A 27,754-nucleotide genomic window follows, 5' to 3' on the forward strand; every position below is an offset into this window, starting at 1 on the left:
TGCAACACATGACAGTTCAGTACTCACCTACATCGCCTCTGGTAGCTCAGTTGGTAGAGCGGTGGACTGTAGAGGAGAAAGTCATCAGACATCCATAGGTCGCTGGTTCAAATCCGGCCCGGAGGAGATATTTTACAATCAATTACCTCTTTCGGGAACATTACTTTACAGTGTCGTTCACATATCATTAATAACACACCGGTAACGTTATTTCCGCTAAGTTACATTACGTGAAATGTGTTACTGGTAGTTAGATTACTACGCTTGAGGATCAAACGACTTTGAGATTGTGAACTAGAAAACTTATGTACGGGTACTGACTAGGTCTTGAGAATCCAGTTCATCTTCAGGTTGAGTACTTGCCATATAACAAATTACCACAGTATGAGGATCTGATTAACCTTCTAATCAAGAACTACTCAGTACGAACTCTAAATACGGCAGGCAAAGGAACCGCATCGCAAGTGGTCGAGAACTGTCGAGAGACTTGCCAATTGCCCACGTCCCGCGATGTTGTTTAGTAATAAGGTTGCACAGTGGATGCATGCTTCTAAACTGGAACTATTTTCCCTACGCTATTAGCTATTCTTGTCTTCTCGGCACAATACGACCTTTCTTCCGCTCGCCATTTCATGCAATTCAAGGCCATGCGAACTTTCCCCGAGCTAGTCAGGATCAATGATCCATTTGGTTTCAAACAAAATGATAGCAGTTAAAAGAAATAAAATGTGGCCTAATGACTCCTCAGTATGGCGAATGCCGGTACAGTGTCTTATATTGTCCAAGACCGCACGCACCCTTCTCACATTCACCGCGCCACATCTCGTCGCCTGACGGACGTAGACAGGTCGTTGCCCCCTAGGAGGGTGAAAACGTGAAATCACATTCGGAGCAGTAGTAATCGGCCGGTTGCGCACGCGCGGTTTGCTGTACAGTACAGGCCTGTAGCTGTGTTGAGTTGATAGCTGCTGTCCATGTCCATGTCGAATAGATTTTCTACGCGCAGCCTAATCTTGCTTCAAAAATCTATTCCGGTACCGGGAATCGAACCCGAGCCTCCTGGGTGAAAGCCAGGTATCCTAGCCACTAGACCATACCGGAGACGACGGCCATGTTTTGAGACAGTCACGAGACTTGTTCAATACACCAACTGGTCTGCAGTTTTAAATGGTCGCCTATTAGAAGCAAGCAAAACAGATCTCTTGTGGTCATTCGCACGTTTGAGAAGAGAAAAAATAACTTTAGCCCTTAACTCCCGCCACTCAGCGTTTGACTTGTTTCTAAATTTGCGCTGTGTCCGGTATGGTCTAGTGGCTAGGATACCTGGCTCTCACCCAGGAGGCTCGGGTTCGATTCCCGGTACCGGAAATTTTATTTTATCCATTCTTTGTTTATTTTAACACTTTTTCGGAGCAGAACAATTACTGTAACTTAGAACTCACGATGAGACCGTACTGAAAGTGAACTCTGAATATGTAATGTCAAATGTAGTGATTACATGGAACAGTCACGTGGTGAAAGGGGAAACTAGACTTGGATCTCCTTCGATTAGGTTCTCTTTCTTTTTCCAGTACGGTAGCTTCATTCATGGAAGAGCCGCAATGTGTCCTTGTTCTCTTATGATCAGTGTTTCTAAGGGGTTTTGCTCCTTGAGAAACGAGTAAGTACACAATGAACCTAATTTCAACAACTCAGTGGATCAGTGGAAGAGATCCCATGATCGTGGCTTCAACCCCAGCAACGGTATTCCTGTGTTTGTTAGATAGGTTTCCATTCGGCACTATATGTCGTACGAAAGATCCCCCAGCCACACATCGCGTTCCTCTGCCATCTGTTATTGCACAACGGAACGTCGAAACTGACATGACAGCAGACGAAAATACCTGAATGCGGTCACAGTTATGATTATGATGATTGCTACCGCATTTCTCTGAGTATCGGCTAACAATCTGAAAAGAGCTCAACTGTCATTTTTCTCACATTTGAAGTCTTCTTTATTTCATTCTCCAATTCCCTGAGGATTTCAAAAATACCTCCCCGGCGGGGAATCGAACCCCGGTCTCCCGCGTGACAGGCGGGGATACTGACCACTATACTACCGAGGATACAAAATTCTTCATCTCGTCTCATTTCTTTCCTTTATTCAGTTACAAGAGATGCGTATTAGTGCACCAACAACCACAATTCCTTTATCTCAATATGTTAAAAATTCCTCCCCGGCGGGGAATCAAACCCCGGTCTCCCGCGTGACAGGCGGGGATACCGACCACTATACTACCGAGGACATCTGATCGTCGTAAATCTGAATTGTTTTCTTTAGCACTGCACATAATTCAACACCGTTCAAAACATGAGCCGTGAACAACTACTTGTGTTTTCTGCAACACATGACAGTTCAGTACTCACCTACATCGCCTCTGGTAGCTCAGTTGGTAGAGCGGTGGACTGTAGAGGAGAAAGTCATCAGACATCCATAGGTCGCTGGTTCAAATCCGGCCCGGAGGAGATATTTTACAATCAATTACCTCTTTCGGGAACATTACTTTACAGTGTCGTTCACATATCATTAATAACACACCGGTAACGTTATTTCCGCTAAGTTACATTACGTGAAATGTGTTACTGGTAGTTAGATTACTACGCTTGAGGATCAAACGACTTTGAGATTGTGAACTAGAAAACTTATGTACGGGTACTGACTAGGTCTTGAGAATCCAGTTCATCTTCAGGTTGAGTACTTGCCATATAACAAATTACCACAGTATGAGGATCTGATTAACCTTCTAATCAAGAACTACTCAGTACGAACTCTAAATACGGCAGGCAAAGGAACCGCATCGCAAGTGGTCGAGAACTGTCGAGAGACTTGCCAATTGCCCACGTCCCGCGATGTTGTTTAGTAATAAGGTTGCACAGTGGATGCATGCTTCTAAACTGGAACTATTTTCCCTACGCTATTAGCTATTCTTGTCTTCTCGGCACAATACGACCTTTCTTCCGCTCGCCATTTCATGCAATTCAAGGCCATGCGAACTTTCCCCGAGCTAGTCAGGATCAATGATCCATTAGGTTTCAAACAAAATGATAGCAGTTAAAAGAAATAAAATGTGGCCTAATGACTCCTCAGTATGGCGAATGCCGGTACAGTGTCTTATATTGTCCAAGACCGCACGCACCCTTCTCACATTCACCGCGCCACATCTCGTCGCCTGACGGACGTAGACAGGTCGTTGCCCCCTAGGAGGGTGAAAACGTGAAATCACATTCGGAGCAGTAGTAATCGGCCGGTTGCGCACGCGCGGTTTGCTGTACAGTACAGGCCTGTAGCTGTGTTGAGTTGATAGCTGCTGTCCATGTCCATGTCGAATAGATTTTCTACGCGCAGCCTAATCTTGCTTCAAAAATCTATTCCGGTACCGGGAGTCGAACCCGAGCCTCCTGGGTGAAAGCCAGGTATCCTAGCCACTAGACCATACCGGAGACGACGGCTATGTTTTGAGACAGTCACGAGACTTGTTCAATACACCAACTGGTCTGCAGTTTTAAATGGTCGCCTATTAGAAGCAAGCAAAACAGATCTCTTGTGGTCATTCGCACGTTTGAGAAGAGAAAAAATAACTTTAGCCCTTAACTCCCGCCACTCAGCGTTTGACTTGTTTCTAAATTTGCGCTGTGTCCGGTATGGTCTAGTGGCTAGGATACCTGGCTCTCACCCAGGAGGCTCGGGTTCGATTCCCGGTACCGGAAATTTTATTTTATCCATTCTTTGTTTATTTTAACACTTTTTCGGAGCAGAACAATTACTGTAACTTAGAACTCACGATTAGACCGTACTGAAAGTGAACTCTGAATATGTAATGTCAAATGTAGTGATTACATGGAACAGTCACGTGGTGAAAGGGGAAACTAGACTTGGATCTCCTTCGATTAGGTTCTCTTTCTTTTTCCAGTACGGTAGCTTCATTCATGGAAGAGCCGCAATGTGTCCTTGTTCTCTTATGATCAGTGTTTCTAAGGGGTTTTGCTCCTTGAGAAACGAGTAAGTACACAATGAACCTAATTTCAACAACTCAGTGGATCAGTGGAAGAGATCCCATGATCGTGGCTTCAACCCCAGCAACGGTATTCCTGTGTTTGTTAGATAGGTTTCCATTCGGCACTATATGTCGTACGAAAGATCCCCCAGCCACACATCGCGTTCCTCTGCCATCTGTTATTGCACAACGGAACGTCGAAACTGACATGACAGCAGACGAAAATACCTGAATGCGGTCACAGTTATGATTATGATGATTGCTACCGCATTTCTCTGAGTATCGGCTAACAATCTGAAAAGAGCTCAACTGTCATTTTTCTCACATTTGAAGTCTTCTTTATTTGATTCTCCAATTCCCTGAGGATTTCAAAAATACCTCCCCGGCGGGGAATCGAACCCCGGTCTCCCGCGTGACAGGCGGGGATACTGACCACTATACTACCGAGGATACAAAATTCTTCATCTCGTCTCATTTCTTTCCTTTATTCAGTTACAAGAGATGCGTATTAGTGCACCAACAACCACAATTCCTTTATCTCAATATGTTAAAAATTCCTCCCCGGCGGGGAATCGAACCCCGGTCTCCCGCGTGACAGGCGGGGATACTGACCACTATACTACCGAGGACATCTGATCGTCGTAAATCTGAATTGTTTTCTTTAGCACTGCACATAATTCAACACCGTTCAAAACATGAGCCGTGAACAACTACTTGTGTTTTCTGCAACACATGACAGTTCAGTACTCACCTACATCGCCTCTGGTAGCTCAGTTGGTAGAGCGGTGGACTGTAGAGGAGAAAGTCATCAGACATCCATAGGTCGCTGGTTCAAATCCGGCCCGGAGGAGATATTTTACAATCAATTACCTCTTTCGGGAACATTACTTTACAGTGTCGTTCACATATCATTAATAACACACCGGTAACGTTATTTCCGCTAAGTTACATTACGTGAAATGTGTTACTGGTAGTTAGATTACTACGCTTGAGGATCAAACGACTTTGAGATTGTGAACTAGAAAACTTATGTACGGGTACTGACTAGGTCTTGAGAATCCAGTTCATCTTCAGGATGAGTACTTGCCATATAACAAATTACCACAGTATGAGGATCTGATTAACCTTCTAATCAAGAACTACTCAGTACGAACTCTAAATACGGCAGGCAAAGGAACCGCATCGCAAGTGGTCGAGAACTGTCGAGAGACTTGCCAATTGCCCACGTCCCGCGATGTTGTTTAGTAATAAGGTTGCACAGTGGATGCATGCTTCTAAACTGGAACTATTTTCCCTACGCTATTAGCTATTCTTGTCTTCTCGGCACAATACGACCTTTCTTCCGTTCGCCATTTCATGCAATTCAAGGCCATGCGAACTTTCCCCGAGCTAGTCAGGATCAATGATCCATTTGGTTTCAAACAAAATGATAGCAGTTAAAAGAAATAAAATGTGGCCTAATGACTCCTCAGTATGGCGAATGCCGGTACAGTGTCTTATATTGTCCAAGACCGCACGCACCCTTCTCACATTCACCGCGCCACATCTCGTCGCCTGACGGACGTAGACAGGTCGTTGCCCCCTAGGAGGGTGAAAACGAGAAATCACATTCGGAGCAGTAGTAATCGGCCGGTTGCGCACGCGCGGTTTGCTGTACAGTACAGGCCTGTAGCTGTGTTGAGTTGATAGCTGCTGTCCATGTCCATGTCGAATAGATTTTCTACGCGCAGCCTAATCTTGCTTCAAAAATCTATTCCGGTACCGGGAATCGAACCCGAGCCTCCTGGGTGAAAGCCAGGTATCCTAGCCACTAGACCATACCGGAGACGACGGCTATGTTTTGAGACAGTCACGAGACTTGTTCAATACACCAACTGGTCTGCAGTTTTAAATGGTCGCCTATTAGAAGCAAGCAAAACAGATCTCTTGTGGTCATTCGCACGTTTGAGAAGAGAAAAAATAACTTTAGCCCTTAACTCCCGCCACTCAGCGTTTGACTTGTTTCTAAATTTGCGCTGTGTCCGGTATGGTCTAGTGGCTAGGATACCTGGCTCTCACCCAGGAGGCTCGGGTTCGATTCCCGGTACCGGAAATTTTATTTTATCCATTCTTTGTTTATTTTAACACTTTTTCGGAGCAGAACAATTACTGTAACTTAGAACTCACGATGAGACCGTACTGAAAGTGAACTCTGAATATGTAATGTCAAATGTAGTGATTACATGGAACAGTCACGTGGTGAAAGGGGAAACTAGACTTGGATCTCCTTCGATTAGGTTCTCTTTCTTTTTCCAGTACGGTAGCTTCATTCATGGAAGAGCCGCAATGTGTCCTTGTTCTCTTATGATCAGTGTTTCTAAGGGGTTTTGCTCCTTGAGAAACGAGTAAGTACACAATGAACCTAATTTCAACAACTCAGTGGATCAGTGGAAGAGATCCCGTGATCGTGGCTTCAACCCCAGCAACGGTATTCCTGTGTTTGTTAGATAGGTTTCCATTCGGCACTATATGTCGTACGAAAGATCCCCCAGCCACACATCGCGTTCCTCTGCCATCTGTTATTGCACAACGGAACGTCGAAACTGACATGACAGCAGACGAAAATACCTGAATGCGGTCACAGTTATGATTATGATGATTGCTACCGCATTTCTCTGAGTATCGGCTAACAATCTGAAAAGAGCTCAACTGTCATTTTTCTCACATTTGAAGTCTTCTTTATTTGATTCTCCAATTCCCTGAGGATTTCAAAAATACCTCCCCGGCGGGGAATCGAACCCCGGTCTCCCGCGTGACAGGCGGGGATACTGACCACTATACTACCGAGGATACAAAATTCTTCATCTCGTCTCATTTCTTTCCTTTATTCAGTTACAAGAGATGCGTATTAGTGCACCAACAACCACAATTCCTTTATCTCAATATGTTAAAAATTCCTCCCCGGCGGGGAATCGAACCCCGGTCTCCCGCGTGACAGGCGGGGATACTGACCACTATCCTACCGAGGACATCTGATCGTCGTAAATCTGAATTGTTTTCTTTAGCACTGCACATAATTCAACACCGTTCAAAACATGAGCCGTGAACAACTACTTGTGTTTTCTGCAACACATGACAGTTCAGTACTCACCTACATCGCCTCTGGTAGCTCAGTTGGTAGAGCGGTGGACTGTAGAGGAGAAAGTCATCAGACATCCATAGGTCGCTGGTTCAAATCCGGCCCGGAGGAGATATTTTACAATCAATTACCTCTTTCGGGAACATTACTTTACAGTGTCGTTCACATATCATTAATAACACACCGGTAACGTTATTTCCGCTAAGTTACATTACGTGAAATGTGTTACTGGTAGTTAGATTACTACGCTTGAGGATCAAACGACTTTGAGATTGTGAACTAGAAAACTTATGTACGGGTACTGACTAGGTCTTGAGAATCCAGTTCATCTTCAGGTTGAGTACTTGCCATATAACAAATTACCACAGTATGAGGATCTGATTAACCTTCTAATCAAGAACTACTCAGTACGAACTCTAAATACGGCAGGCAAAGGAACCGCATCGCAAGTGGTCGAGAACTGTCGAGAGACTTGCCAATTGCCCACGTCCCGCGATGTTGTTTAGTAATAAGGTTGCACAGTGGATGCATGCTTCTAAACTGGAACTATTTTCCCTACGCTATTAGCTATTCTTGTCTTCTCGGCACAATACGACCTTTCTTCCGTTCGCCATTTCATGCAATTCAAGGTCATGCGAACTTTCCCCGAGCTAGTCAGGATCAATGATCCATTTGGTTTCAAACAAAATGATAGCAGTTAAAAGAAATAAAATGTGGCCTAATGACTCCTCAGTATGGCGAATGCCGGTACAGTGTCTTATATTGTCCAAGACCGCACGCACCCTTCTCACATTCACCGCGCCACATCTCGTCGCCTGACGGACGTAGACAGGTCGTTGCCCCCTAGGAGGGTGAAAACGAGAAATCACATTCGGAGCAGTAGTAATCGGCCGGTTGCGCACGCGCGGTTTGCTGTACAGTACAGGCCTGTAGCTGTGTTGAGTTGATAGCTGCTGTCCATGTCCATGTCGAATAGATTTTCTACGCGCAGCCTAATCTTGCTTCAAAAATCTATTCCGGTACCGGGAATCGAACCCGAGCCTCCTGGGTGAAAGCCAGGTATCCTAGCCACTAGACCATACCGGAGACGACGGCTATGTTTTGAGACAGTCACGAGACTTGTTCAATACACCAACTGGTCTGCAGTTTTAAATGGTCGCCTATTAGAAGCAAGCAAAACAGATCTCTTGTGGTCATTCGCACGTTTGAGAAGAGAAAAAATAACTTTAGCCCTTAACTCCCGCCACTCAGCGTTTGACTTGTTTCTAAATTTGCGCTGTGTCCGGTATGGTCTAGTGGCTAGGATACCTGGCTCTCACCCAGGAGGCTCGGGTTCGATTCCCGGTACCGGAAATTTTATTTTATCCATTCTTTGTTTATTTTAACACTTTTTCGGAGCAGAACAATTACTGTAACTTAGAACTCACGATGAGACCGTACTGAAAGTGAACTCTGAATATGTAATGTCAAATGTAGTGATTACATGGAACAGTCACGTGGTGAAAGGGGAAACTAGACTTGGATCTCCTTCGATTAGGTTCTCTTTCTTTTTCCAGTACGGTAGCTTCATTCATGGAAGAGCCGCAATGTGTCCTTGTTCTCTTATGATCAGTGTTTCTAAGGGGTTTTGCTCCTTGAGAAACGAGTAAGTACACAATGAACCTAATTTCAACAACTCAGTGGATCAGTGGAAGAGATCCCATGATCGTGGCTTCAACCCCAGCAACGGTATTCCTGTGTTTGTTAGATAGGTTTCCATTCGGCACTATATGTCGTACGAAAGATCCCCCAGCCACACATCGCGTTCCTCTGCCATCTGTTATTGCACAACGGAACGTCGAAACTGACATGACAGCAGACGAAAATACCTGAATGCGGTCACAGTTATGATTATGATGATTGCTACCGCATTTCTCTGAGTATCGGCTAACAATCTGAAAAGAGCTCAACTGTCATTTTTCTCACATTTGAAGTCTTCTTTATTTGATTCTCCAATTCCCTGAGGATTTCAAAAATACCTCCCCGGCGGGGAATCGAACCCCGGTCTCCCGCGTGACAGGCGGGGATACTGACCACTATACTACCGAGGATACAAAATTCTTCATCCCGTCTCATTTCTTTCCTTTATTCAGTTACAAGAGATGCGTATTAGTGCACCAACAACCAAAATTCCTTTATCACAATATGTTAAAAATTCCTCCCCGGCGGGGAATCGAACCCCGGTCTCCCGCGTGACAGGCGGGGATACTGACCACTATACTACCGAGGACATCTGATCGTCGTAAATCTGAATTGTTTTCTTTAGCACTGCACATAATTCAACACCGTTCAAAACATGAGCCGTGAACAACTACTTGTGTTTTCTGCAACACATGACAGTTCAGTACTCACCTACATCGCCTCTGGTAGCTCAGTTGGTAGAGCGGTGGACTGTAGAGGAGAAAGTCATCAGACATCCATAGGTCGCTGGTTCAAAACCGGCCCGGAGGAGATATTTTACAATCAATTACCTCTTTCGGGAACATTACTTTACAGTGTCGTTCACATATCATTAATAACACACCGGTAACGTTATTTCCGCTAAGTTACATTACGTGAAATGTGTTACTGGTAGTTAGATTACTACGCTTGAGGATCAAACGACTTTGAGATTGTGAACTAGAAAACTTATGTACGGGTACTGACTAGGTCTTGAGAATCCAGTTCATCTTCAGGTTGAGTACTTGCCATATAACAAATTACCACAGTATGAGGATCTGATTAACCTTCTAATCAAGAACTACTCAGTACGAACTCTAAATACGGCAGGCAAAGGAACCGCATCGCAAGTGGTCGAGAACTGTCGAGAGACTTGCCAATTGCCCACGTCCCGCGATGTTGTTTAGTAATAAGGTTGCACAGTGGATGCATGCTTCTAAACTGGAACTATTTTCCCTACGCTATTAGCTATTCTTGTCTTCTCGGCACAATACGACCTTTCTTCCGCTCGCCATTTCATGCAATTCAAGGCCATGCGAACTTTCCCCGAGCTAGTCAGGATCAATGATCCATTTGGTTTCAAAAAAATGATAGCAGTTAAAAGAAATAAAATGTGGCCTAATGACTCCTCAGTATGGCGAATGCCGGTACAGTGTCTTATATTGTCCAAGACCGCACGCACCCTTCTCACATTCACCGCGCCACATCTCGTCGCCTGACGGACGTAGACAGGTCGTTGCCCCCTAGGAGGGTGAAAACGTGAAATCACATTCGGAGCAGTAGTAATCGGCCGGTTGCGCACGCGCGGTTTGCTGTACAGTACAGGCCTGTAGCTGTGTTGAGTTGATAGCTGCTGTCCATGTCCATGTCGAATAGATTTTCTACGCGCAGCCTAATCTTGCTTCAAAAATCTATTCCGGTACCGGGAATCGAACCCGAGCCTCCTGGGTGAAAGCCAGGTATCCTAGACACTAGACCATACCGGAGACGACGGCTATGTTTTGAGAAAGTCACGAGACTTGTTCAATACACCAACTGGTCTGCAGTTTTAAATGGTCGCCTATTAGAAGCAAGCAAAACAGATCTCTTGTGGTCATTCGCACGTTTGAGAAGAGAAAAAATAACTTTAGCCCTTAACTCCCGCCACTCAGCGTTTGACTTGTTTCTAAATTTGCGCTCGGGTTCGATTCCCGGTACCGGAAATTTTATTTTATCCATTCTTTGTTTATTTTAACACTTTTTCGGAGCAGAACAATTACTGTAACTTAGAACTCACGATGAGACCGTACTGAAAGTGAACTCTGAATATGTAATGTCAAATGTAGTGATTACATGGAACAGTCACGTGGTGAAAGGGGAAACTAGACTTGGATCTCCTTCGATTAGGTTCTCTTTCTTTTTCCAGTACGGTAGCTTCATTCATGGAAGAGCCGCAATGTGTCCTTGTTCTCTTATGATCAGTGTTTCTAAGAGAAACGAGTAAGTACACAATGAACCTAATTTCAACAACTCAGTGGATCAGTGGAAGAGATCCCATGATCGTGGCTTCAACCCCAGCAACGGTATTCCTGTGTTTGTTAGATAGGTTTCCATTCGGCACTATATGTCGTACGAAAGATCCCCCAGCCACACATCGCGTTCCTCTGCCATCTGTTATTGCACAACGGAACGTCGAAACTGACATGACAGCAGACGAAAATACCTGAATGCGGTCACAGTTATGATTATGATGATTGCTACCGCATTTCTCTGAGTATCGGCTAACAATCTGAAAAGAGCTCAACTGTCATTTTTCTCACATTTGAAGTCTTCTGTATTTGATTCTCCAATTCCCTGAGGATTTCAAAAATACCTCCCCGGCGGGGAATCGAACCCCGGTCTCCCGCGTGACAGGCGGGGATACTGACCACTATACTACCGAGGATACAAAATTCTTCATCTCGTCTCATTTCTTTCCTTTATTCAGTTACAAGAGATGCGTATTAGTGCACCAACAACCACAATTCCTTTATCTCAATATGTTAAAAATTCCTCCCCGGCGGGGAATCGAACCCCGGTCTCCCGCGTGACAGGCGGGGATACTGACCACTATACTACCGAGGACATCTGATCGTCGTAAATCTGAATTGTTTTCTTTAGCACTGCACATAATTCAACACCGTTCAAAACATGAGCCGTGAACAACTACTTGTGTTTTCTGCAACACATGACAGTTCAGTACTCACCTACATCGCCTCTGGTAGCTCAGTTGGTAGAGCGGTGGACTGTAGAGGAGAAAGTCATCAGACATCCATAGGTCGCTGGTTCAAATCCGGCCCGGAGGAGATATTTTACAATCAATTACCTCTTTCGGGAACATTACTTTACAGTGTCGTTCACATATCATTAATAACACACCGGTAACGTTATTTCCGCTAAGTTACATTACGTGAAATGTGTTACTGGTAGTTAGATTACTACGCTTGAGGATCAAACGACTTTGAGATTGTGAACTAGAAAACTTATGTACGGGTACTGACTAGGTCTTGAGAATCCAGTTCATCTTCAGGTTGAGTACTTGCCATATAACAAATTACCACAGTATGAGGATCTGATTAACCTTCTAATCAAGAACTACTCAGTACGAACTCTAAATACGGCAGGCAAAGGAACCGCATCGCAAGTGGTCGAGAACTGTCGAGAGACTTGCCAATTGCCCACGTCCCGCGAAGTTGTTTAGTAATAAGGTTGCACAGTGGATGCATGCTTCTAAACTGGAACTATTTTCCCTACGCTATTAGCTATACTTGTCTTCTCGGCACAATACGACCTTTCTTCCGCTCGCCATTTCATGCAATTCAAGGCCATGCGAACTTTCCCCGAGCTAGTCAGGATCAATGATCCATTTGGTTTCAAACAAAATGATAGCAGTTAAAAGAAATAAAATGTGGCCTAATGACTCCTCAGTATGGCGAATGCCGGTACAGTGTCTTATATTGTCCAAGACCGCACGCACCCTTCTCACATTCACCGCAGTAGTATAATACAGGGATTCGGCCGCCTCCTCCTCCTACGGCTCTCGGGAGAGGCCTCCTCCTCCCGCGGGAAATTTGAATTTTGGCGGGAAATTTGAATTTTAGCGCGAGATTTGAATTTGTAAACAAAGCCACGTGCTTTTTGACAGCTGTCATCGACAACAACGCAACGCTAACCTCACTGCTGCCATCTTGACGGGCCTAAACCTCACTAGTGCCAACTTAACCTAACTAGCGTGAGGTAAACAAAGCCACGTGTTTTTTGACAGCCACGTGCTTTTTGACAGACAACAACGCATTGCTAACCTCAGTACTGCCATCTTGACGGACCTAAACCTCAGTAGTGCCAACTTAACCTCACTAGCATGAGGTAAACAAAGCCACGTGCTTTTTGACAACCACGTGCTTTTTGACAGATTTGTAAACAAAGCCACGTGCTTTTTGACAGACAACAACGCATCGCAAACCTCAGTACTGCCATCTTGACGGGAATAAACCTTAGTGGTACCAACTTAACCTAACTCGCGCGAGGTAAACAAAGCCACGTGCTTTTTGACAGCCACGTGCTTTTTTGATAGCTGTCATCTGCCATCTTTGAGCACAGTGCTGCCCTCTTTAGCTACATACCTTTGAAATGTGGTGGCGGATAATTTGAAAAAATGCTTTTCGACATGCAGCCATCTTTAATCCAGAGAGAACAGTGCTGCCCTCTATGTGGTGGCGGCAAATTCCACGTGCTCTTGTTTGAAAACATACTCACGTGCTTTTTTGACAGCTGTCATCCGCCATCTTTAATCCAGAGAGAACAGTGCTGCCCTCTATGTGGCGACGGTAAATTCCACGTGCTCTTGTTTGAAAACATACTCACGTGCTTTTTTGACAGCTGTCATCCGCCATCTTTAATCCAGAGAGAACAGTGCTGCCCTCTATGTGGTGGCGGCAAATTGAAAAATTCCACGTGCTCTTGTTTGAAAACATACTCACGTGCTTTTTTGACAGCTGTCATCCACCATCTTTAATCCAGAGAGAACAGTGCTGCCCTCTATGTGGTGACGGCAAATTCCACGTAGAAACAAAGCCATGTGCAGCTGTCATCCGTCATCTTTAATCACCGTGCTGCCCGGTGACGGCAAATTCCACGTGGAAACAAAGCCATGTGCTTTTTTGACAGCTGTCATCCGTCATCTTTAATCACCGTGCTACACTCTATGTGGTGGCGACAAATTCTAAATGCTTTACAAACCCATGTGCTTTTCTGACAGAGCTGTCATCCACCATCTTTAATCACCGTGCTGCCCCGGTGACGGCAAATTCTACGTGCTCTTGTTTGGAAACAAAGCTTTTAATCCAGAGAGAACAGTGCTGCCCCCCCCCCGGTGGTGGCAAATTCTACGTGCTTTACAAAGCTATGTGCTTTTTTGACAAAAAAATTCTGTTCTCGAGATACTTACCGAACTATACTCACGAAACTGCTCATCACCTTCTTTCTTCTATGAGTAATAAACAAAAACTCTATCCTGCAAATAAGGAGCGGGAGGAAGGTGATACCTAACCTAAAATAAAAGAATATGCCAATTCTACATTATTTATTTACATCTTGTATGTACAAGTTTTATCTCGAATCATTTCACCCTAGCGTACTTCTCGATGCAATTCTTGAATGTACAAGTTTAGACTTGCCGTACCAGCGTTCCTCTCCCGAATTGTGATGTAAGACAGCGTAACGTAAGTACACACACCTCTAGCATAATGTTTATGTAAAGTAGTACTTATCAATACTACTATGCCCCCAGGCTAGCGTGTTGGTAGAATTTGGAATGACAAACCGTTTACAATCATCGCTATTAAGGGCTACCTTACTAATTAAATGAGTGTACAACTGGTGCTTCTTGCTTCTAATGACAGACATTTGCTTATGCAAAACAGGTGGATTACTTTTAATGCAATTGTTATAGTTTTCAAAACTTAGCTGATTCTGAACGACATTCTTTTTAACCCCCTTCAATCTCTTTATTTGTAATTCATTTAAGAGTTTTATGCAATATGACTTGGATTTAGTACCTACAAATGAATCGATAATATTCCCAGCACATTCATCTTTCATTTTACCTAGAACCTTTTTGTTCACTAGCGGTAGATGATATTGATTATCTGCAGGATAGTTACTCGTATCAAACCTACCCAAGTCAGGCTTTATATCATTGTAATAGTCATCAGTTTTGATTTGATAAATAAACGAATCGGTATCTGTGTAGAGCAATTGCGCATTATGCGCGTACTTCTTCATCATATAATCGTAATGGAATTCATACATGAGTGTTTTAGCCAATTCAAGTACTGTAAAGCCGACGTAGGTAGGTTTGTCATACTTAACCTTGACACGATTCATCTGTATAATAACTAAATTCTCGTGTATGATGGTGCAGCTGTGGAAATTTGGTTTACTTATTAAATAGTTAGCACCATACCTTTTCTTAATATTATCCCAGTTTGTAATCAATTTTACATCAACGCGTTTGTCAACATTCTCCATAGTCTTACCAAACACACTATTATTCATGAGCTTGTAGAAATCTTTTTCAAACTCGTTAACCGCATTCGTTCTTAAATTATTGTTCAGATCGATATATGGCTTTAGCCACGGTGACTGATTAAATTCTAGTACGCGATGAATTTTGGATAACTTCAAACCATGCTGCAAACACTGTTTTAAATTTCGGTAATGAATGATATACTTAGATTTATCGCATAAATTAGCAATGAGCATTTTCGTCGTTGATGCAATGTACGGGGACTTCATATTTTCAGGGCAGAACGGTAGGTCATTATGAGAAGTGTGTAACTCTTTAGGATACTGTAAGTCAACTTCGAGGAAATAACCTTTATCAGCTTCATCACCTAGGGTGTGTAGCTGTAAAGCATCAATTTCGCACTGCGTCAGCCAGCGGAAACCACTCACCGGTAGATGCTGACTCATCGCCCACCCATACTGATTATTAGCATCGAGGTAAACGATATACCGAGATTCCTGACTGGAATCGAAACTCGGCATGTACTTATTATTAGCACTCGAATACCGGCCGCTACACTGACTCAGACCGCCTCGAATGGATGCTTTTATAAAGTGCACCATATCGATATCCGTTAGCAGCTCCAAATTCACACGCGTGTATTTTAACATCGCGTCCCAACTTAACCCAGGTGCAGTAAAATACTGACATGGGTCAAGGCTGTAGGTGTTCATGCAAACACAGCGAAAATTTTCAAAAACATCAGCTAACAAAAGTACATCTGTCTTTAAATATAAATCGGAGTATTCACCCAGCGTTTGAATGTGGAACTGCTCCCAGATATGTTGTGCATGTAAATAGTCATCATCACTAATATCTGCTGAATTCAGCGAGCTGTAAAAGGATTGTTTCGATGGTAAAGCACGTTCTTCGAGGCGGTCTAAGCAGTCGAGATATTCGTAACAAAAAACACCCTTACGCCGAAGTAAATTAAACTGCGCTTCTTCAGGGAAAACGCGTCGAATTTCTGTAAATTGTTCAGGCTGTAAATGACTAGAAAGTTTATCGAGGCTACTCGCCATAAAGCGAAACGAGTCAAGGAATCTCAGTTTTATAGAATGCTCAGCATCTACTTTTACAGACTTTGCAAACGCAATGTACCGCTCTTTATTCTGAGGGATTATATCTACTTTTTCATCCGAAGCTCCAAATTGTGAAATGATGAAATGAGAGTCGTAACCAGATAAGTTATGAAAAATTACAGGGATAAATTTAGGAACTCTATACTTAAGATTACAGCTATAATGAGCGGCACATCTGTAGAAACCAGTTAAATGATCATGATCAAAAACTTTAGGGTCTTTTTCGGAAAATTCCCCATCACAAATGCTACACTTTGTAGCACGTTCATGATCATTTAACTGAATGTCGGTGAGTGGCTTCATAGGAATATTACTATTCAGAATACGACCGAGACGAACTGCATCACTTTCAAGTCTTTCTAAAAATACTTTAGCAGCATCATGTCCTCGATACAGCTCTAACTTGTTAAGCGTACTATCGTAACTACACTTGATGTAATACGCGAAGCTATACGGGACATGCATGTGCGTAGTATTAGTGAAAGAGTTGTCAGGATTAGGTGAGCATGTGTTGCATGGCGTGAGGATGGCTTCAAAGTCTGCATAAATCACGAACGGTACCCACATCTGCTTGTGAAAATTTGTAAATTTTAAAACATTATTGCCTGTAGTAGGTATCTCTGTACGTACATGATTGCAGTCATTCTTGGAATGCTTCGTTAACTGATCTTCATTTCTGAAATACTGCAAGCATCCATCACATAGCCACTTTTTACACCTTTCTTTGGATAACTGACTGCCAACAAGTCTACTTAGATTTTTAATCCAGCAAAAGTGGCTATTCTCACTGTTTTCAATATAGAGTAAATTAACGTGAGTACTCTTCTTATGACATGTATAATACAGAGGACCTACTACAGACTTTTTCTCTACACCATACACATTAATACTAATGTTATTTAGTTCCTCAAAGCGCTTAATATCCTTTATCTGTACAGGAAATTCTATACTATCGAAATTTAGTTGCGTTGAATAGTGTGGATAGGATGATGTTCTATACGCTACATTCGATTTAGCAGGATTTAAAGCTGACATCACCGCCCATGCAAAACATGCTTCGTCATTGTTTTGGATGTTTACAACAGCTTCTTTTCGCTGAATCCATGTCGGCAGCTCGATGTACGATGAACCTCGCATGGGATTGTACTTATTGATGTTAACTTCTAGATACATTATCTCAACTAAAGCCCACCCTGATTCCTTTTCCTGAAATTCCTCGCTCTTAGTTGAAATAATGTTAGAGACATCCCTAAGTACATCACCAAAATTAGTCGACTCACTTATGACAAAATTCTTCGTATTAAATGATTTAATGTCCGTTATTTCGGATTCATCCGTGCTTTTAATGTACAAGGCGAAAAGTTCAAAATTAACTTTAAATAAACTATGATTGGACAAAGATTTAGCAAGAAGCTGTTGTACATCCAGTTGAACGCAATTTAAAAAGTTTGAAGTGCTCTGAAACTTTTGACTGGTGCGAATTCGGTAACTAGCAATCCTACTTTTAAATGCTGTATTAATTTCCTCGATGTTTGCGTTACTACCACTTCTACACGCATTATTTTTATGCGCATTACTCCGTAAGTGTCCCTGAAAATGCGAAGATGGTACATCAGTGTTACAGTGCTCGCAGTGAATAGTTTGAAGTTCATTTTTCCTAGGTTTTTTACTACTAGTACTTTCTACAGCTACATCAGTAGCTGCACGCTTTTTCCCTACTACTACCTGAGGGCAAGTAGATATTTGATGTACCTCTGCTAAGTGAGCCTGGTATTGCTCTACATTAGCGAAGTACAGCCCGCAAACATCACATAAAGCAGATGTTATGCTAGGGTGTTTTGCTTTTATATGACGTGCGAGGTTATCCTGTCTTGCGAACGTTGCCTTACACCGCTCGCAGGGGAACATAGTAGGGTTATAGTCGCAAGCAGATAGCTGATGATGTTTTGTTTTTACATGACGTGCAAGGTTGTCACGTCTTGTGAACATTGCCTTACACAGCTCGCATGGGAACATAGTGTCTTCTCTTTCTTCGAATAAAGTGTTTAGGTGAACAGCGTATGCAACAAGTTCTGAAAAGAGAACAACCAATAGAGATTAGCCTAAAGTTGCGATGTTCAACCTATAGAGGTTGGACATGGCTGTGAGTTAGGCCTATAGCATGAGGATTGAAGAGAACGACTAAAGTTACGATGTTCGGAAGAAACCAAGTTTCAACCTGTTGAGGACAGACATAGCTACGTGTGCGTGTTTGAAATTATACCACGTCTATAGTATGTTGATTAAAGAGAACAACTATTTATGATTAGCTTAAAGTTACGATGTTCGGAAGAAACCAACTTTCAACCTGTTGAGGGCAGACATAGCTATGTGTGCGTGTTTGAAATTATACTACGTCTATAGTATGTAGATTAAAGAGAACAACTATTTATCAATAGACTAAAGTTACGATGTTCGGAAGAAACCAAGTTTAAGCCTGTTGAGGACGGACATAGCTATGTACGCACCTCGTCTATAGTATGTAGATTAAAGAGAACAACTATTTATCAATAGACTAAAGTTACAATGTTCGGAAGAAACCAAGTTTCAACCTGTTGAGGACAGACATAGCTACGTGTGCGTGTTTGAAATTATACCACGTCTATAGTATGTTGATTAAAGAGAACAACTATTTATGATTAGCTTAAAGTTACGATGTTCGGAAGAAACCAACTTTCAACCTGTTGAGGGCAGACATAGCTATGTGTGCGTGTTTGAAATTATACTACGTCTATAGTATGTAGATTAAAGAGAACAACTATTTATCAATAGACTAAAGTTACGATGTTCGGAAGAAACCAAGTTTAAGCCTGTTGAGGACGGACATAGCTATGTACGCACCTCGTCTATAGTATGTAGATTAAAGAGAACAACTATTTATCAATAGACTAAAGTTACGATGTTCGGAAGAAACCAAGTTTCAGCCCGTTGAGGGCAGACATAGCTATGTGTACGTGTTTGAAATCATACCACGTCTATAGTATGTTGATTAAAGAGAACAACTATTTATGATTAGCTTAAAGTTACGATGTTCGGAAGAAACCAACTTTCAACCTGTTGAGGGCAGACATAGCTATGTGTGCGTGTTTGAAATTATGCTACGTCTATAGTATGTAGATTAAAGAGAACAACTATTTATCAATAGACTAAAGTTACGATGTTCGGAAGAAACCAAGTTTAAGCCTGTTGAGGACGGACATAGCTATGTACGCACCTCGTCTATAGTATGTAGATTAAAGAGAACAACTATTTATCAATAGACTAAAGTTACGATGTTCGGAAGAAACCAAGTTTAAGCCTGTTGAGGACGGACATAGCTATGTGTACGTGTTTGAAATTATACCACGTCTATAGTATGTAGATTAAAGAGAACAACTATTTATGAATAGCTTAAAGTTACAGAAGAAACCAAGTTTCAGCCCGTTGAGGGCAGACATAGCTATGTGTACGTGTTTGAAATTATACCACGTCTATAGTATGTTGATTAAAGAGAACAACTATTTATGATTAGCTTAAAGTTACGATGTTCGGAAGAAACCAACTTTCAACCTGTTGAGGGCAGACATAGCTATGTGTGCGTGTTTGAAATTATACCACGTCTATAGTATGTAGGTTGAAGAGAACAATTATTTATGAATAGCTTAAAGTTACGGAAGAAACCAAGTTTCAGCCTGTTGAGGGCAGACATAGCTATGTACGCACCTCGTCTATAGCGTGAGGATTAAAGAGAACAACTATTTATCAATAGACTAAAGTTACGATGTTTTAGAAGAAACCAAGTTTCAACGAATAGAGGTCAGACATACCTTAAAATCTTCGCGCTGCAAACTGTTACTCGGATGAATAAAATGCGTACTTTCAAGCCTGTAACTCGAACGGTACCTAAAAAAGAAAAGAACAAACATATATGAATGTAGTGTAGGGTGTATCAGCTAGCCTAGTTATCTTTACAACTCAAAGTTCGAAAACATACCTTAAAAAAAAAATGAATGTGCTGCAGACTGTTACTCGGATGAATAAAATGCGTACTTTCAAGCCTGTAACTCGAACGGTACCTAAAAAAGAAAAGAACAAACATATATGAATGTAGTGTAGGGTGTATCAGCTAGCCTAGTTATCTTTACAACTCAAAGTTCGAAAACATACCTTAAAAATGCACGTGCTGCAGACTGTTACTCGGATGAATAAAATGCGTACTTTCAAGCCTGTAACTCGAACGGTACCTAAAAAGAAAAGAACAAACATATATGAATGTAGATGTCTATTACCTAGCGTAGAAGTTGCTTTGCAGACAGTAACTAACAGTTCTAGCTTACCTTAAGATAAAGGCTGAAGAATAATATTCACAGCAGACGGGAGATGTGTGTGTACGTGATAAACGCATACAGAGAACTGTGAGCACTTCACGCAGACTGCTGCGGCTAAATATTCTGCTTGTTACCAAGCGGATATGATAATCGCTGAGCTGACAACTGCGGTACAGTCGGAACGAATGCAACAAGAGCTCCTACCTGCAGGCTGACGTATTCAAACCTCCTGTTGATACCGAGGTGTCAGAATTTAAGAGTTCGATCCTTGGAAAGTTAGCGTGTGATCCTCGACTTCTCGAGGGTACATACGCGGTATTCCTTACCTGTAGGTATTGAGCTAAAGCTAGATCATGTAATGACGATCGCGCAGGCTCCTCGCCTAGCATTTACGGCTTCTAGTTCGAACCCGCTATCCGCGTTGGATGGAGGTGTTAAGCTGACTTCTTCGGTAGGAGTAGGCTATGTCGGGATATCGATTTAAAATCCTAGTCAGGAAGGACAACCGGTCGTATGGTGTGAGGCGGGGTGTGCAAAAAAGCTAGCTATACGTAAGGGCTGTTGATGGGGACGTTAAACCTTGTGCAGACTCCTTCGAAAATGATTTTTTGAGTACATGACTTGACAGTGATTCATTTGTCGGATGGAGGCAATAAGCCTTGTGCAGGCTTCTTCAGTCGAGTAGGCTATGTATCGGTACCGGGATATCTAGTTATAAAACCCGCTACAACAAATTTATCGCGTATACTGCGATTTAAAATCCTAGTCAGGAAGGGCAGCCGGTCGTATGGTGTGAGGCGGGGTGTGCAAAAAAGCTAGCAATAAGTAAGGGCTGTTGATGGGGACGTTAAACCTTGTGCAGACTCCTTCGAAAATGATTTTTTGAGTACAAGACTTGACAGTGATTCATTTGTCGGATGGAGGCAATAAGCCTTGTGCAGGCTTCTTCTAGTCGGGAGTAGGCTATGTGTCGGTACCGGGATATCTAGTTATAAAACCCGCTACAACAAATTTATCACGTATACTGCGATTTAAAATCCTAGTCAGGAAGGGCAGCCGGTCGTATGGTGTGAGGCGGGGTGTGCAAAAAAGCTAGCAATAAGTAAGGGCTGTTGATGGGGACGTTAAACCTTGTGCAGACTCCTTCGAAAATGATTTTTTGAGTACATGACTTGACAGTGATTCATTTGTCGGATGGAGGCAATAAGCCTTGTGCAGGCTTCTTCAGTCGAGTAGGCTATGTATCGGTACCGGGATATCTAGTTATAAAACCCGCTACAACAAATTTATCGCGTATACTGCGATTTAAAATCCTAGTCAGGAAGGGCAGCCGGTCGTATGGTGTGAGGCGGGGTGTGCAAAAAAGCTAGCAATAAGTAAGGGCTGTTGATGGGGACGTTAAACCTTGTGCAGACTCCTTCGAAAATGATTTTTTGAGTACAAGACTTGACAGTGATTCATTTGTCGGATGGAGGCAATAAGCCTTGTGCAGGCTTCTTCTAGTCGGGAGTAGGCTATGTGTCGGTACCGGGATATCTAGTTATAAAACCCGCTACAACAAATTTATCACGTATACTGCGATTTAAAATCCTAGTCAGGAAGGGCAGCCGGTCGTATGGTGTGAGGCGGGGTGTGCAAAAAAGCCAGCATTAAGTAAGGGTTGTTGATAGGAGGCGTTAAACCATGTGCAAGCTCCTTCACCAGGAGAAGCCTACATGCCGGTACCGTGCAGGTTCTTTCGATAGGAGTAGGCACTGTGTGTGTTTTAACCTCTCCGTACAATCATGATAGTTTACGTTAGGAACTTACATAGGCTAAATGCTACACATTCCGTGGCAGAGCCAGGAATCGAACTCGGACCTCCGAGGGTAGCAGCTAACTACTACACCACAGAGGTGGACTATTTCAGAATATTTTACAACCTTAATTAGTACTGTGTTTTAAGAGCTTGAATGGTACTCGGCTAAGAAGACGTTCGCGAGTTACAAGCCGCTTATCAGTGTCTTCGTTCAAGGTCGAGCCGGAAGATACGTATACAATTTCAGCTAACACATGCATTCCACACAACTCGCTCAGAATGACTGTGCCGATACTTCGAGGACTGTGGAACAAACCTATAGCCTACAGTATGCATGCCTCTCACCCGGTAGTCTCGGGTTCGATTCTCTTGGGAATAAAAATGTGTTTAAATCACATGAATGTGTTGAGTTGTCCTTCCTGATGCAAAACTAGCAGTATCTAACCTCATAGTTTTACGACCGGTTGCCCTTCCTGACAACTCGGATTAAGAATCTGTCGAGAATCGGGGATTTACAGCTAGATCCACTTCTTAGATTTTAAATCACGAACTATTGTTTTACGGCTGGATGCCCTTCCTGACTAAGATTTTAAATCGCAAGAATTTGTTTTTAAGACTAGTCGCCCTCCCTGATGCAAAACTAGCAGTATCTAAGCTCTTGGTTGCCCTTCCTGACAACTCGGATTAAGAATCTGTCGAGAATCGGGGATTTACAGCTAGCTTAGATTTTAAATCACGAACTAACAAGAGCACGTAGAATTTGCCACCACCGGGGGGGGGCAGCACTGTTCTCTCTGGATTAAAAGCTTTGTTTCCAAACAAGAGCACGTAGAATTTGCCGTCACCGGGGCAGCACGGTGATTAAAGATGGTGGATGACAGCTCTGTCAGAAAAGCACATGGGTTTGTAAAGCATTTAGAATTTGTCGCCACCACATAGAGTGTAGCACGGTGATTAAAGATGACGGATGACAGCTGTCAAAAAAGCACATGGCTTTGTTTCCACGTGGAATTTGCCGTCACCGGGCAGCACGGTGATTAAAGATGACGGATGACAGCTGCACATGGCTTTGTTTCTACGTGGAATTTGCCGTCACCACATAGAGGGCAGCACTGTTCTCTCTGGATTAAAGATGGTGGATGACAGCTGTCAAAAAAGCACGTGAGTATGTTTTCAAACAAGAGCACGTGGAATTTTTCAATTTGCCGCCACCACATAGAGGGCAGCACTGTTCTCTCTGGATTAAAGATGGCGGATGACAGCTGTCAAAAAAGCACGTGAGTATGTTTTCAAACAAGAGCACGTGGAATTTACCGTCGCCACATAGAGGGCAGCACTGTTCTCTCTGGATTAAAGATGGCGGATGACAGCTGTCAAAAAAGCACGTGAGTATGTTTTCAAACAAGAGCACGTGGAATTTGCCGCCACCACATAGAGGGCAGCACTGTTCTCTCTGGATTAAAGATGGCTGCATGTCGAAAAGCATTTTTTCAAATTATCCGCCACCACATTTCAAAGGTATGTAGCTAAAGAGGGCAGCACTGTGCTCAAAGATGGCAGATGACAGCTATCAAAAAAGCACGTGGCTGTCAAAAAGCACGTGGCTTTGTTTACCTCGCGCGAGTTAGGTTAAGTTGGTACCACTAAGGTTTATTCCCGTCAAGATGGCAGTACTGAGGTTTGCGATGCGTTGTTGTCTGTCAAAAAGCACGTGGCTTTGTTTACAAATCTGTCAAAAAGCACGTGGTTGTCAAAAAGCACGTGGCTTTGTTTACCTCATGCTAGTGAGGTTAAGTTGGCACTACTGAGGTTTAGGTCCGTCAAGATGGCAGTACTGAGGTTAGCAATGCGTTGTTGTCTGTCAAAAAGCACGTGGCTGTCAAAAAACACGTGACTTTGTTTACCTCACGCTAGTTAGGTTAAGTTGGCACTAGTGAGGTTTAGGCCCGTCAAGATGGCAGCAGTGAGGTTAGCGTTGCGTTGTTGTCGATGACAGCTGTCAAAAAGCACGTGGCTTTGTTTACAAATTCAAATCTCGCGCTAAAATTCAAATTTCCCGCCAAAATTCAAATTTCCCGCGGGAGGAGGAGGCCTCTCCCGAGAGCCGTAGGAGGAGGAGGCGGCCGAATCCCTGTATTATACTACTCACCGCGCCACATCTCGTCGCCTGACGGACGTAGACAGGTCGTTGCCCCCTAGGAGGGTGAAAACGTGAAATCACATTCGGAGCAGTAGTAATCGGCCGGTTGCGCACGCGCGGTTTGCTGTACAGTACAGGCCTGTAGCTGTGTTGAGTTGATAGCTGCTGTCCATGTCCATGTCGAATAGATTTTCTACGCGCAGCCTAATCTTGCTTCAAAAATCTATTCCGGTACCGGGAATCGAACCCGAGCCTCCTGGGTGAAAGCCAGGTATCCTAGCCACTAGACCATACCGAAGACGACGGCTATGTTTTGAGACAGTCACGAGACTTGTTCAATACACCAACTGGTCTGCAGTTTTAAATGGTCGCCTATTAGAAGCAAGCAAAACAGATCTCTTGTGGTCATTCGCACGTTTGAGAAGAGAAAAAATAACTTTAGCCCTTAACTCCCGCCACTCAGCGTTTGACTTGTTTCTAAATTTGCGCTGTGTCCGGTATGGTCTAGTGGCTAGGATACCTGGCTCTCACCCAGGAGGCTCGGGTTCGATTCCCGGTACCGGAAATTTTATTTTATCCATTCTTTGTTTATTTTAACACTTTTTCGGAGCAGAACAATTACTGTAACTTAGAACTCACGATTAGACCGTACTGAAAGTGAACTTTGAATATGTAATGTCAAATGTAGTGATTACATGGAACAGTCACGTGGTGAAAGGGGAAACTAGACTTGGATCTCCTTCGATTAGGTTCTCTTTCTTTTTCCAGTACGGTAGCTTCATTCATGGAAGAGCCGCAATGTGTCCTTGTTCTCTTATGATCAGTGTTTCTAAGGGGTTTTGCTCCTTGAGAAACGAGTAAGTACACAATGAACCTAATTTCAACAACTCAGTGGATCAGTGGAAGAGATCCCATGATCGTGGCTTCAACCCCAGCAACGGTATTCCTGTGTTTGTTAGATAGGTTTCCATTCGGCACTATATGTCGTACGAAAGATCCCCCAGCCACACATCGCGTTCCTCTGCCATCTGTTATTGCACAACGGAACGTCGAAACTGACATGACAGCAGACGAAAATACCTGAATGCGGTCACAGTTATGATTATGATGATTGCTACCGCATTTCTCTGAGTATCGGCTAACAATCTGAAAAGAGCTCAACTGTCATTTTTCTCACATTTGAAGTCTTCTTTATTTGATTCTCCAATTCCCTGAGGATTTCAAAAATACCTCCCCGGCGGGGAATCGAACCCCGGTCTCCCGCGTGACAGGCGGGGATACTGACCACTATACTACCGAGGATACAAAATTCTTCATCTCGTCTCATTTCTTTCCTTTATTCAGTTACAAGAGATGCGTATTAGTGCACCAACAACCACAATTCCTTTATCTCAATATGTTAAAAATTCCTCCCCGGCGGGGAATCGAACCCCGGTCTCCCGCGTGACAGGCGGGGATACTGACCACTATACTACCGAGGACATCTGATCGTCGTAAATCTGAATTGTTTTCTTTAGCACTGCACATAATTCAACACCGTTCAAAACATGAGCCGTGAACAACTACTTGTGTTTTCTGCAACACATGACAGTTCAGTACTCACCTACATCGCCTCTGGTAGCTCAGTTGGTAGAGCGGTGGACTGTAGAGGAGAAAGTCATCAGACATCCATAGGTCGCTGGTTCAAATCCGGCCCGGAGGAGATATTTTACAATCAATTACCTCTTTCGGGAACATTACTTTACAGTGTCGTTCACATATCATTAATAACACACCGGTAACGTTATTTCCGCTAAGTTACATTACGTGAAATGTGTTACTGGTAGTTAGATTACTACGCTTGAGGATCAAACGACTTTGAGATTGTGAACTAGAAAACTTATGTACGGGTACTGACTAGGTCTTGAGAATCCAGTTCATCTTCAGGTTGAGTACTTGCCATATAACAAATTACCACAGTATGAGGATCTGATTAACCTTCTAATCAAGAACTACTCAGTACGAACTCTAAATACGGCAGGCAAAGGAACCGCATCGCAAGTGGTCGAGAACTGTCGAGAGACTTGCCAATTGCCCACGTCCCGCGATGTTGTTTAGTAATAAGGTTGCACAGTGGATGCATGCTTCTAAACTGGAACTATTTTCCCTACGCTATTAGCTATTCTTGTCTTCTCGGCACAATACGACCTTTCTTCCGCTCGCCATTTCATGCAATTCAAGGCCATGCGAACTTTCCCCGAGCTAGTCAGGATCAATGATCCATTTGGTTTCAAACAAAATGATAGCAGTTAAAAGAAATAAAATGTGGCCTAATGACTCCTCAGTATGGCGAATGCCGGTACAGTGTCTTATATTGTCCAAGACCGCACGCACCCTTCTCACATTCACCGCGCCACATCTCGTCGCCTGACGGACGTAGACAGGTCGTTGCCCCCTAGGAGGGTGAAAACGTGAAATCACATTCGGAGCAGTAGTAATCGGCCGGTTGCGCACGCGCGGTTTGCTGTACAGTACAGGCCTGTAGCTGTGTTGAGTTGATAGCTGCTGTCCATGTCCATGTCGAATAGATTTTCTACGCGCAGCCTAATCTTGCTTCAAAAATCTATTCCGGTACCGGGAATCGAACCCGAGCCTCCTGGGTGAAAGCCAGGTATCCTAGCCACTAGACCATACCGGAGACGACGGCCATGTTTTGAGACAGTCACGAGACTTGTTCAATACACCAACTGGTCTGCAGTTTTAAATGGTCGCCTATTAGAAGCAAGCAAAACAGATCTCTTGTGGTCATTCGCACGTTTGAGAAGAGAAAAAATAACTTTAGCCCTTAACTCCCGCCACTCAGCGTTTGACTTGTTTCTAAATTTGCGCTGTGTCCGGTATGGTCTAGTGGCTAGGATACCTGGCTCTCACCCAGGAGGCTCGGGTTCGATTCCCGGTACCGGAAATTTTATTTTATCCATTCTTTGTTTATTTTAACACTTTTTCGGAGCAGAACAATTACTGTAACTTAGAACTCACGATGAGACCGTACTGAAAGTGAACTCTGAATATGTAATGTCAAATGTAGTGATTACATGGAACAGTCACGTGGTGAAAGGGGAAACTAGACTTGGATCTCCTTCGATTAGGTTCTCTTTCTTTTTCCAGTACGGTAGCTTCATTCATGGAAGAGCC

At 43.3% G+C, this 27,754-nt stretch overlaps 31 non-coding genes across 31 annotated transcripts; 13 read left to right on the forward strand and 18 right to left on the reverse strand.

Annotated features, from left to right (window-relative positions):
- Window positions 1–35: 35 nt before the first annotated feature.
- TRNAY-GUA (transfer RNA tyrosine (anticodon GUA)) lies at window positions 36–126 on the forward strand. Its single transcript is given in 2 exon segments — window positions 36–72; window positions 91–126. It is a non-coding gene; the product is annotated as a tRNA-Tyr (tRNA).
- A 903-nt stretch (window positions 127–1,029) lies between these two features.
- Window positions 1,030–1,101, reverse strand: TRNAE-UUC (transfer RNA glutamic acid (anticodon UUC)). Its single transcript has one exon. It is a non-coding gene; the product is annotated as a tRNA-Glu (tRNA).
- Window positions 1,102–1,296: 195 nt separating this feature from the next.
- On the forward strand, window positions 1,297–1,368 carry TRNAE-CUC (transfer RNA glutamic acid (anticodon CUC)). Its single transcript has one exon. It is a non-coding gene; the product is annotated as a tRNA-Glu (tRNA).
- A 665-nt stretch (window positions 1,369–2,033) lies between these two features.
- TRNAD-GUC (transfer RNA aspartic acid (anticodon GUC)) lies at window positions 2,034–2,105 on the reverse strand. The gene has a single exon. It is a non-coding gene; the product is annotated as a tRNA-Asp (tRNA).
- Window positions 2,106–2,414: 309 nt separating this feature from the next.
- TRNAY-GUA (transfer RNA tyrosine (anticodon GUA)) lies at window positions 2,415–2,505 on the forward strand. The gene is given in 2 exon segments: window positions 2,415–2,451; window positions 2,470–2,505. It is a non-coding gene; the product is annotated as a tRNA-Tyr (tRNA).
- Window positions 2,506–3,408: 903 nt separating this feature from the next.
- TRNAE-UUC (transfer RNA glutamic acid (anticodon UUC)) lies at window positions 3,409–3,480 on the reverse strand. The gene has a single exon. It is a non-coding gene; the product is annotated as a tRNA-Glu (tRNA).
- Window positions 3,481–3,675: 195 nt separating this feature from the next.
- TRNAE-CUC (transfer RNA glutamic acid (anticodon CUC)) lies at window positions 3,676–3,747 on the forward strand. Its single transcript has one exon. It is a non-coding gene; the product is annotated as a tRNA-Glu (tRNA).
- A 665-nt stretch (window positions 3,748–4,412) lies between these two features.
- TRNAD-GUC (transfer RNA aspartic acid (anticodon GUC)) lies at window positions 4,413–4,484 on the reverse strand. Its single transcript has one exon. It is a non-coding gene; the product is annotated as a tRNA-Asp (tRNA).
- Window positions 4,485–4,591: 107 nt separating this feature from the next.
- Window positions 4,592–4,663, reverse strand: TRNAD-GUC (transfer RNA aspartic acid (anticodon GUC)). The gene has a single exon. It is a non-coding gene; the product is annotated as a tRNA-Asp (tRNA).
- Window positions 4,664–4,793: 130 nt separating this feature from the next.
- Window positions 4,794–4,884, forward strand: TRNAY-GUA (transfer RNA tyrosine (anticodon GUA)). The gene is given in 2 exon segments: window positions 4,794–4,830; window positions 4,849–4,884. It is a non-coding gene; the product is annotated as a tRNA-Tyr (tRNA).
- A 903-nt stretch (window positions 4,885–5,787) lies between these two features.
- On the reverse strand, window positions 5,788–5,859 carry TRNAE-UUC (transfer RNA glutamic acid (anticodon UUC)). Its single transcript has one exon. It is a non-coding gene; the product is annotated as a tRNA-Glu (tRNA).
- Window positions 5,860–6,054: 195 nt separating this feature from the next.
- Window positions 6,055–6,126, forward strand: TRNAE-CUC (transfer RNA glutamic acid (anticodon CUC)). The gene has a single exon. It is a non-coding gene; the product is annotated as a tRNA-Glu (tRNA).
- Window positions 6,127–6,791: 665 nt separating this feature from the next.
- Window positions 6,792–6,863, reverse strand: TRNAD-GUC (transfer RNA aspartic acid (anticodon GUC)). The gene has a single exon. It is a non-coding gene; the product is annotated as a tRNA-Asp (tRNA).
- Window positions 6,864–6,970: 107 nt separating this feature from the next.
- TRNAD-GUC (transfer RNA aspartic acid (anticodon GUC)) lies at window positions 6,971–7,042 on the reverse strand. Its single transcript has one exon. It is a non-coding gene; the product is annotated as a tRNA-Asp (tRNA).
- A 130-nt stretch (window positions 7,043–7,172) lies between these two features.
- On the forward strand, window positions 7,173–7,263 carry TRNAY-GUA (transfer RNA tyrosine (anticodon GUA)). The gene is given in 2 exon segments: window positions 7,173–7,209; window positions 7,228–7,263. It is a non-coding gene; the product is annotated as a tRNA-Tyr (tRNA).
- A 903-nt stretch (window positions 7,264–8,166) lies between these two features.
- Window positions 8,167–8,238, reverse strand: TRNAE-UUC (transfer RNA glutamic acid (anticodon UUC)). Its single transcript has one exon. It is a non-coding gene; the product is annotated as a tRNA-Glu (tRNA).
- Window positions 8,239–8,433: 195 nt separating this feature from the next.
- TRNAE-CUC (transfer RNA glutamic acid (anticodon CUC)) lies at window positions 8,434–8,505 on the forward strand. The gene has a single exon. It is a non-coding gene; the product is annotated as a tRNA-Glu (tRNA).
- A 665-nt stretch (window positions 8,506–9,170) lies between these two features.
- TRNAD-GUC (transfer RNA aspartic acid (anticodon GUC)) lies at window positions 9,171–9,242 on the reverse strand. Its single transcript has one exon. It is a non-coding gene; the product is annotated as a tRNA-Asp (tRNA).
- A 107-nt stretch (window positions 9,243–9,349) lies between these two features.
- On the reverse strand, window positions 9,350–9,421 carry TRNAD-GUC (transfer RNA aspartic acid (anticodon GUC)). Its single transcript has one exon. It is a non-coding gene; the product is annotated as a tRNA-Asp (tRNA).
- A 130-nt stretch (window positions 9,422–9,551) lies between these two features.
- On the forward strand, window positions 9,552–9,642 carry TRNAY-GUA (transfer RNA tyrosine (anticodon GUA)). The gene is given in 2 exon segments: window positions 9,552–9,588; window positions 9,607–9,642. It is a non-coding gene; the product is annotated as a tRNA-Tyr (tRNA).
- Window positions 9,643–10,544: 902 nt separating this feature from the next.
- On the reverse strand, window positions 10,545–10,616 carry TRNAE-UUC (transfer RNA glutamic acid (anticodon UUC)). The gene has a single exon. It is a non-coding gene; the product is annotated as a tRNA-Glu (tRNA).
- An 866-nt stretch (window positions 10,617–11,482) lies between these two features.
- Window positions 11,483–11,554, reverse strand: TRNAD-GUC (transfer RNA aspartic acid (anticodon GUC)). The gene has a single exon. It is a non-coding gene; the product is annotated as a tRNA-Asp (tRNA).
- A 107-nt stretch (window positions 11,555–11,661) lies between these two features.
- On the reverse strand, window positions 11,662–11,733 carry TRNAD-GUC (transfer RNA aspartic acid (anticodon GUC)). The gene has a single exon. It is a non-coding gene; the product is annotated as a tRNA-Asp (tRNA).
- Window positions 11,734–11,863: 130 nt separating this feature from the next.
- TRNAY-GUA (transfer RNA tyrosine (anticodon GUA)) lies at window positions 11,864–11,954 on the forward strand. The gene is given in 2 exon segments: window positions 11,864–11,900; window positions 11,919–11,954. It is a non-coding gene; the product is annotated as a tRNA-Tyr (tRNA).
- A 12,852-nt stretch (window positions 11,955–24,806) lies between these two features.
- On the reverse strand, window positions 24,807–24,878 carry TRNAE-UUC (transfer RNA glutamic acid (anticodon UUC)). Its single transcript has one exon. It is a non-coding gene; the product is annotated as a tRNA-Glu (tRNA).
- Window positions 24,879–25,073: 195 nt separating this feature from the next.
- On the forward strand, window positions 25,074–25,145 carry TRNAE-CUC (transfer RNA glutamic acid (anticodon CUC)). The gene has a single exon. It is a non-coding gene; the product is annotated as a tRNA-Glu (tRNA).
- A 665-nt stretch (window positions 25,146–25,810) lies between these two features.
- TRNAD-GUC (transfer RNA aspartic acid (anticodon GUC)) lies at window positions 25,811–25,882 on the reverse strand. The gene has a single exon. It is a non-coding gene; the product is annotated as a tRNA-Asp (tRNA).
- A 107-nt stretch (window positions 25,883–25,989) lies between these two features.
- TRNAD-GUC (transfer RNA aspartic acid (anticodon GUC)) lies at window positions 25,990–26,061 on the reverse strand. Its single transcript has one exon. It is a non-coding gene; the product is annotated as a tRNA-Asp (tRNA).
- A 130-nt stretch (window positions 26,062–26,191) lies between these two features.
- TRNAY-GUA (transfer RNA tyrosine (anticodon GUA)) lies at window positions 26,192–26,282 on the forward strand. The gene is given in 2 exon segments: window positions 26,192–26,228; window positions 26,247–26,282. It is a non-coding gene; the product is annotated as a tRNA-Tyr (tRNA).
- A 903-nt stretch (window positions 26,283–27,185) lies between these two features.
- On the reverse strand, window positions 27,186–27,257 carry TRNAE-UUC (transfer RNA glutamic acid (anticodon UUC)). Its single transcript has one exon. It is a non-coding gene; the product is annotated as a tRNA-Glu (tRNA).
- A 195-nt stretch (window positions 27,258–27,452) lies between these two features.
- TRNAE-CUC (transfer RNA glutamic acid (anticodon CUC)) lies at window positions 27,453–27,524 on the forward strand. The gene has a single exon. It is a non-coding gene; the product is annotated as a tRNA-Glu (tRNA).
- The last annotated feature ends 230 nt before the right edge of the window (window positions 27,525–27,754 follow it).

Source organism: Anabrus simplex, chromosome 8 (assembly GCF_040414725.1).
Source record: "Anabrus simplex isolate iqAnaSimp1 chromosome 8, ASM4041472v1, whole genome shotgun sequence".
Taxonomy (NCBI): Eukaryota; Metazoa; Arthropoda; class Insecta; order Orthoptera; family Tettigoniidae; genus Anabrus; species Anabrus simplex.